This window comes from Pipra filicauda, unplaced genomic scaffold (genome assembly GCF_003945595.2).
Source record: "Pipra filicauda isolate LSUMZ 115617 unplaced genomic scaffold, ASM394559v2 scaffold443_size986076_pilon, whole genome shotgun sequence".
In the NCBI taxonomy this organism is placed as follows: Eukaryota; Metazoa; Chordata; class Aves; order Passeriformes; family Pipridae; genus Pipra; species Pipra filicauda.
The window spans coordinates 257184-266159 of NW_024104580.1; the positions used below are offsets into that span (position 1 = coordinate 257184).

Genomic DNA, 8976 nt, shown 5'->3' on the forward strand with positions numbered 1-8976 from the left:
CATCTCTGGGAGAGATGCTCTTACCAGCTTCGCTATCTCAGTTGTTGCCCAAGAATCACTGTTTTAAATATAACAGGTCAGTCTCCCTCTTCTACTTTTTCACTAACCTTAAACACAACTGATATTTAAGAGCCTGAAATTGTGATTTTGACAATTTTAACCCAGTGGTGGCATCAAAAATCTTCTGTCTGTGAGGTGGTTAGTCAGGCTGGTGAATCTCAGGAAGGATAAGTTCAGGTTTCTTCAGCATGCGCAGAAATACCAGAAGATTTTCTCTCCAAGTATGACATTATTATCAAATAAGCCTTTTCTATTTGTGCATTTCTTGTCCTGAGTTTTTAAAAGAAGTCTGTGGTGAAAGCATTAAAGGTGCTAACATCTAAAGTTACTTTGAGGCATCTGGGTAGTGGAAACACAAACCTGAGAAATGCAGGAAGTTTTCAAGAAAAACTACTTGAATTTCCTGGTAGAAAAGGTAGGAAATCAAAGTCAGTCCAGACAATGTGTGCCATGTCTAAGTTTGCAGCTTCTCTGGGATAAAGATACTATTTCCTATGGGGAAAAAATAGAAACCAAGTGTTGATGCTTATTGTTCTAAAATACGTATTTGATTTGCAATTAAAAAAATGGAAGCAAATCTGTGGGAAGTATTTCGTACCAAAGATTTTTAATAACTTTTATGACTTATATTTATGGGTCTTGGTTTTGTCTTTGAATTTTCAGGTGGAAGGCATCATTTCAGCTGCTGAAAACAGTGTTTTCATCATGGAAGAATCCAGGTATTGTTTTCTGGGATTAACAATTGCCATCACCATTACCTGTGCAATCTTGCTCAGATGGGAGTGCATGTACAGCATATCTGCCCACTTGGAGAAGATTTGCATTCCATGAGAAAACTTGAAGCTAATGTATGACAAACCACAAAAATCTGCAATACCTGTAATTTTCTACTCAGATGACAGTTGTGTAACTGAAAGAGGATTTTCTTGTGTTTGTAATAGGAGGGTTTTCTTCCTTTTTGCAGTATTGTACCTTTAACTATCAGTACCATCTTCAGGCTGGTGGGTGGAAATTGTAGGCAAGCTGCACAGCTCTGTGGAAAACATCCCATTCATCTGAGCTGAGCTCTTGGGAAAACATTTTTGAAAGGAAAAGTGTTTGAGCTAAGAATAGATGATTACTTTTAAATTTGCTTTCTAAGGGCCATTAAGTAATCAAATTAGCCCCTTTGACTGGGAGGAAAGCTCAGTAAACCAATGTAGTGTTGAGTCAGTATGTGTACTAGTGAACACAGGGGAGGGAGCTTTGTGTGTTTGGGTGGAAAGTTTCCAGTGATGGCCATGATCCATTCTCTTCAGCATAAAGCACTTCATCAGGTGAATATTGAATAGCCCTTACTTTGGCCTGCAGTACCTCCTGAGGTCATCCTGCAGGTCGTGACCCAGCCTAGATGTCCAGAATTCAAATGTGAGCTGACGTGTTGTGCCGGCAAGGCACTTATCTTTAAGGCTTCGTTTTACTTAGATGATTCTGAATATGGAATGATGTTATAATTAGGACACTTGGCTGGGCTGTAGGAGATGATGATGATACAGTGACTCAATTTCTCACTTGCCTGTGGGATGACAACTGTTTCCTGTGGGCGTTGTAAGCACTATAATTCTGACATGTTCTAGAGGTGTTTCCAGCTCAACATGACAGGCGTTACCGGTTAAATCCTGCAAATGAGTCCATGACTTCTAACTCAGAAGAAACAAGAAAATTGAATGAATGGTAGAAATTGTGCATGCTTATATTTTTATACACCAAAAAATGCAACTAGTTGGGTTTATTGGCTGGCCACCCAGCAAGATGTAATACCCAGGTTTCTACAGTGACTAGTTTCCTGCAGGCTGCTCAGGCCATGGACTGCTTCTGCAGCACAGCAGAGCCCTGATCCTGATTCTGTGTGACAGCCACTTACACCAGTCTAGACTGAGTAAGTGTGAAAAATCATGGCAAGTTTATCATGTTTTTCATTCTCCCTTCCTGAAGGCTAAATGTTTTCTCTGTAGGCAGAAGGACCCTTTCAATGGGTAAAGCAGAGAGGTCCACATTTACAGGCAAAAGTACAGCCACCAGTAGAAATCAATACTCTCTTCTGCAGAATGCTATGGGCATTATTTTTAAGTAATACTTTGAATTATTTTGAATTAATCTGTCATGTTCTGCTGCAGAAACTGATGCAGGAAAGTGTCCTTTATTCTTCCTTTCCTTACTGGCACAAGAACCAGACAAAATCTGCTATTTTGTCCTAGCTGAGAACAGTACAGAACATCTATTATAACTGAATCATTGCCAAACACCCTTGGGTTACAGAGATGAGCCTGAATGAAACTGTTGACTGTACTGGGCATATTTTTAGTTCCCTCCTCATCCCTGGCTCCCCTGCTCTGCCTTTGTCCACAGCTTTTCAAGGAAAAGAGTAGGATATTTGGTTCACATTTTGGATTTCATCCAGGTAGATGTAGCAATTAAAACCTCTTCTTATTGCCCAAACTGAGACAAACACACACAAAAAATAATACAGAGAACATTTGTATGTTAAAACTAATTGGGAGCAAATGGAAAGGGGTAATAATAACAATAATAATAATAACAATAATAATAATAATATGTAAAGTGACTTCACTCTGTAAGTGGTTCTTCATTTGAATAACTTTTAAAGTGAGAGTTTTTGTCTTATAACTTAGCTGTAGCTGATTTCAGTTTAAATTCTGCAGGCTTCTCAATCTAAGCAAGAGATCCACCCACAAGAAACAGCTTGCAGACTCAAACCTTTAGCTGGTAGAGTTGGGTGACTTATGTTGATCAGCCTGCCGGTATATACTCTCCCTACTCTCTTCTTAAAATAACAGTAGCTAGTTGAAAATTTGTTTTCATGGGGTTGAGGAGGTGAGAGGAATAATAAAATGAATTTATAAGTCTAGCTGTCCATCATGAAATATATCTCTTGATTCTTATGTGTATTAGCCAGTCACATATGGTATATGGCTGCAGAGTTCGCAGTAATGCCATTCAAGGGGATTTGGACATTTAAATGTCAAGTAGCACCACATTCATTGAGAGAGTGCAACCCCAAAAAAAGTGAAAGTGAGTCTCAGAAAGAAAAATTAAGGTAATGATGGTATGATAGCTTGCCATTTTGCTTGCAAGTTTTTTTGAAGATCAGTAGGTAAAGTTTTTTTCCTTTGGCGGTGAAATATAGTTCTAAAAAGGAATTTATAATGGTAAGCTTCTGGCATAAAAACGGTTACAGCACCTATCTGCTAGAGATCAAATAGGCAAGGCACTTTGAAAAGCAGAGGAAACAACAAAAGAATTACATGACACAGGCTCTGCTGTCTGCCTTCTGCTTCCTTCTTCAAAGAGCTGACAACTGAACTAACCTTGTCTATGGTCCATGCTTTCCTTCGTCCCTTTGCTTCTCTTTTTTTTCTTTGAATTTTTTTTTTATCAGACAAAACACTGGTAGTTCTAGGAGAATGTAGTTATTAAGAAAGATGAACCAACTGAGTTGGTAAAGGGCCTCTTATTCAGCTTAAAACTCACTTAGTCGTGCTGGCAGAAGCCCCTGGATATGTGCACAGTACTGTTATTTGCACAACCTAAGGGAAATTAAACATTTTTTTTAAGCTCTTGTTGTTACAGCATTTTTATAATAGCCATAGCCAGAGTAAAAACCTTCAGGAAAAAATGCAAACATTTTTATAAATTTGTTCTGTTGTGTAAGAAATGAAAGGTGAAACCAACCTTTCCCCCATTCCAGAACAAAAATAGACCAAGACCACAAAGAGGAGATTAAATTCTCAGCTTTTCTTGAAGTCCTTTTGCGATTAACACAGAAGTGTGGTTTCTCAGCTGGATGCTCTCCATGTCTGTAAGTCACTATTTGTTGTCTACTTTTCCACACCATCCAACTCACCTGAGAATCTGCCTTTGATGTGTGTTGTTAAAATGAGTCTTTAAGCCGGATTGTTAAAAGGCTGACATTTAGCTAGATGGGAAGAAAAACCCGCATGACTGTAATGATATCACACACTCTTTCTTCTCCATCCTTCCAACTTTCGGAAGGATGAAAGCAGAGGTCTGTCTTCTTTCAAGGCATTTTCAAACTTCCAGTAATGAGTAAGCAGGAAATTATTGTCAGAAACAAAACACCATGACTGCCACTGCAGAGTTCCCTACAGAACTGCCATGCACATCATCAACATGGCTAGTTTGAAACTACCACAGGTAGTTTGAAACTAGCTGCCTGTTGTCAGGGAAAAGAGGCAGCGCACCTTAAATCACTTCCAATATGCAAGATTTCTAGAAAAAAACCCCAAGACAGTGAAAGGTCTCCCACTGGTAGATTATTATTTGTCACTGCAATATAGAGCACGGAAAAGGAAAATTAAGGTGTTTTCAAACTCATAATTGATTTGACTGTTCTTTTTACAAAGTTTCTAAATTATGGTTTTACAATCTCATTATTTAATAATGAAAAGAGTAAAGAACAAACACTACAGATGAATATTTGTAAAAGACATAGAAGATTAGTCAATATATTTAAGTTGACGTAACCAGAAAAATTTACCTGGATCAAGCTAAATAGGGAAAAAAGCAGTAAAATATATGGAAGTAAATTAAAAGAGGAGCAACAAGCAATTCTTCTAGACAGTAAATGTTTATTTTTTTTAAACAGTGGACTCACTTTACTTTCTGATGCACCTCCCTAATTTGAAGACTTATGCCTGTATGAATTGAAGAAAATATTAATAATAACTTGTTAATCCAGATGTTGTAATGTACAACTTCTATGAACATTAGTTTTCAAGGGACGGAACAGTTTTGTCTCTGGGCTCCTCCACTGTGGTACAAAGTCAGGGCACATGAAGTGAAATGGGATTGTGTTCCTTGGGAAGAGCTTGAGCTGCTTTCCCAAGCAGAAGAGAAGACAAGATGGTGAGCATTGTTGTTAATGCATTAAGCAACTACTGCAACACAGCTTACTTTCAAGGGGAATATAAACTCTTTTGATTATTTTAACTAGAAAACAAGTGAAGGATTACTATGATCAGCTGTTTGATCTCCTACAGTAAATAAAGGACAGGAAATGATGCTATAGTAATTCCTCAGGTACTATCTGGTTATATAAGGTATATCCAAAATAGGGTTTCTCAGGCACTTAGAACTGATTAGGATGTGTTACAGTATTTTACACCCTGCCTAAAAATATTTTCCTAAGCTTAGCTGAAATTTACCCCTACCTTTACACTGCAAAAACACCTCAAAGCAATGAAAGGACTCATAAGAGGCATCTGATGCCTGGACTTCCATCCCCAGCATTCTGTGTCGTGTCACAGAGATATTCCTGACAGATGTGGGTCCTTCAGGATCTGTATCTCAATCATTCTTCTTCACTGCTGACTGTCAATACAGTAGGTCCATGAAACATGCACAAGAAGACAGGCTGAGAGAGTTGGAGTGTTCAGACTGGAGAAGAAAAGGCTCTGGGGAGACCTTATAGCACCTTCCAGTACGTTAAGGGCGGCCTCCAAGAGAGTTGGAAAGGGATTTTTCACCAGGGCATAAAGTGATAGGACAAGAGATAATGCTTTTAAACTGACAGAGGGTAGATTTAGTTTAGATATTAGGAAGAAATTTTTTACTGTGAGGGTGGTGAGGCCCTGGAACAGGTTGCCCAGAGAAGCTGTGGGTGCCCCATCCCCAGAGGTCTTCAAGGCCAGATTGGATGGGGCTTTGATTAACCTGGTCTAGTGGAAGGTGTCCCTTCCTGTGGCAGAGGGGCTGGAACTAGGTGATCTTTTAGGTTCCTTCCAACACAAACCATTCTAGGATTCTATGATTCTATGATCTTGGAAAGTGCATAACCTGTACTTTGTCAGGAATAATTTTTCTTGATTTTGTAATAGCTTGGGTCATTGGTCTTCTGAGTGCTGTTTCTGTGGCTATATGTCATTATAAAGGCACCAAGTATATGTAGGTCTGTCATAGATGCTGTCTGAGACTAAATCCCTTGGCACCCTGATGTGAGTTAACTGGAAGTATTCCCACAAGCAGTTCTGACAGTTTTATATTCATGTTGTGCAGTGCTTTGCTCTCCAAAAACCAGGGCCAGACTTCTGTCTCAGGATTATGTATCACCTTCTCTAATGAGCTGGAAAACACACTAGAATATATTGCTTGGAAATTTAGTAGAAATGACCACGCAACAGCTACTGAGGGAGTTTTTTCACTCACCACAGCTGCCAAAGGAGCTTTGTGCCAACAGGAAAGGCAACATGAGACTGCAGCAAGTCATTAGCAATACCTTAGTCAAAGAAATAGTTTGCACTGCTTCTTCAAGAGTCTCAAACCAGATTTGACTTAAGTGACCTTTAGATTTCCTTTCACAAACAAGCAGAAATAATCAAATTAGAGATGCTTTGAGCACTGGTCTGGGCTCTCAGTTTTCCTGAGGATCCTGCTGAAGACCTTTACTGGGCTGATTTATAGATAATGTGTTACTGTAATTTTTTTTTTTACACAGGTGCCTGTCTTCCCTTTCCCATCAGCTCAGCCAGCCAGGCTGTAGCCAAGCTCCATGAGAATACCAAAAGAAGAGTAAAGCAGTTGCAGTTAAAAAGACCATAAGTTACTCCTTTCTATGGTGGTGGGTGAGTACAGCTTGCATTGATCCAGTTCTTCATCCTAGAATCCCACTTTTCTTAATGATTGCCTTCAGCCCTCACCCCTGCCTTTCACAGGCAGCTTTTAAAGCATGCAGAAGTACAAAGCAGAACTTTCTCATTTCCCCATATTTGCAAGCTGAGCTTTGCTAACACAGGTTTTCATGAGTGAAAGTACTCTGTGAGTGCAGGAGGATAGAGTTGTCAGGAATATGATAAAATATGACTGGTCAGGATTAATTTTTAATTTTTTTTTCTTTTAGATTGTAAGCAGGGATGCACCATACTCGTTGGGGCTAGGGGTCAATCAGTGCTTAGTTCAGAATATGGCAAGCCACAGGAATGGACTCATACATCTCAAGAGTTCTTAGGAGAAGGTGGGATGATTTTCTACATCGGTTAGACCATCTCCAATCATCAGAGGTTGTGCTTTGCTGTAGTATGCACAGGATGGACTCAAGCCATACTTTCTAGTGTAGTGTATAGTTTGCTCTGGGTTCTTTGACAACAGGAAATCAGTAAAAGTGAAATAACAAACAAAAGCTAACAAAAACAAGTGGCCTCTGTCCTGAGACTTGGCCTAGGCACAAAAATGTAAGCATTAGTAAGAGGTTACAAGATCACTTAATTCTGCCTCTTCTGGCATTGCTAACAGTTCTTGTCAATTGAAAATGCCTCAGCAGTGTCTCTTAAGGACCTTCCTCATCCCTTTGTTTTCCTCAAGGAATTTATGTCTTACTAACCTTTAAAGAGTTTTATATCTTTGCCCAGCTAGTGTTTTGAAGCCCTGTAGAACAGTTTGAAATATGCATCTGTATAGAGTGTGTATCTGGGTAAAACAAATTCTGCAATTTGCGAAATTAAGTTCCCAACACGTTATCATATAAGTGTGTTATGTTAAATATCTGGTTATTTGGGCAGGGTAAAACATGATTTTTTAAAAACTCAATTTATATATGGCATTACCAGCATAAATATAAGCTGAGTGTCAGATTTAAAAATTTATTGAATTCTCATTAAAGTAATAATTACTGTGTGCCTAAGTTAATCTTCACTGTTAATTACTATCCACGCACCTTTTTCTTGCAGTTGAAGTTTATCTAAGTTAAGTAGCTCAGGACTTGCATCTTGACATCTTTTAATATACTGAGTAAGAATCAAGTGTGTGGGTTTCCATCACCTTGATCAGCCTTTCCATCAGCAGGAGAAACTGTGATGCAAGTAATCACAGCAAAAATAAGATCATCTGCTTTTTTTTTTTATTTCAGGCAGAGCACTGTCAGTTTGCAGAGGAGTAAAATTCATGTCAATAAGAAGATTAAAGGCTGTTTAGACTACCATCATTTGTGGTCCATGGAGAACTTGAAAGCAATATATTTGGCCAGTAATACCTGCATAATTGTGAAATACTAGTAACTTGTTTTCCTGAAATGATTGTAGCTGCCTATGCCTACAAGCTTTAAATAAAGCTAAGTATCACAAAGGAAAACAGATACCAGGCTCATAAGTAAAAATGTCTGCTTTCAGTAGGAAAATGTCCAATCTAAGAAGCTTGAAAAAATAATTGAGATTATTCATTCAGCCCTACCTTTCCTCCTAAAATGAAATCTTTACACAGTTGCTCTGTCAAAGCAAAATGGTGGGTCTAAAGATAAACTAAAGAATTGTATCTGAATTACTGACTTTCTATTAGCTGAAAATAATTATCTCACATAGGGCACCAAGGGTTATTTATTAGAATCACCAGATTCATTCAGATGTTACCCAGCAGTACGTGGAATAAAGCCTTGCAGGTTTACAATGCTTCCAAGAAACATAGAATCTTAGAATGAAACAACCTTTTTAGGCTGGATATGATAACTGTTAACCCAGCACTGCCAAGTCCACCGCTGAACCATGTCCCTCAGTGCCACATCTACATGTCTTTTAAATACCTGTAGGGATGATGACTCAACCACTTCCCTGGACAGCCTGTTCCAGTGCTTGACAAGCCTTTCATTGGAGAAATTTTTTTCATCTGAAGGAAAACCTCTCCTCATTGCTTTTATTTTTAACTTATTTTTTTTATCTATAAAAAATTCAATTAATTCAGGGTTGAGTATAATTTGATTTATGGACCTCAGAATCCACAAAAACTAAGAAAAAAACCCAAATTCAAACTTGAACCTCTGGAATAGAAAAACTCCAGGCATGAACACAGGCTGGGAGCCATCAGCTGAAAAGCAGCTTTGGAGAGAAGGACCTGGTGGCTCTAGTGGATGAC

At 38.6% G+C, this 8976-nt stretch overlaps 1 long non-coding RNA gene across 1 annotated transcript; it reads left to right on the forward strand.

Moving 5' to 3' along the window:
* The first annotated feature begins 729 nt into the window (after positions 1–729).
* On the forward strand, positions 730–8202 carry LOC120324164. Its single transcript, XR_005565225.1, has 4 exons — positions 730–779; positions 6575–6701; positions 6977–7090; positions 7982–8202. It is a non-coding gene; the product is annotated as an uncharacterized LOC120324164 (long non-coding RNA).
* The last annotated feature ends 774 nt before the right edge of the window (positions 8203–8976 follow it).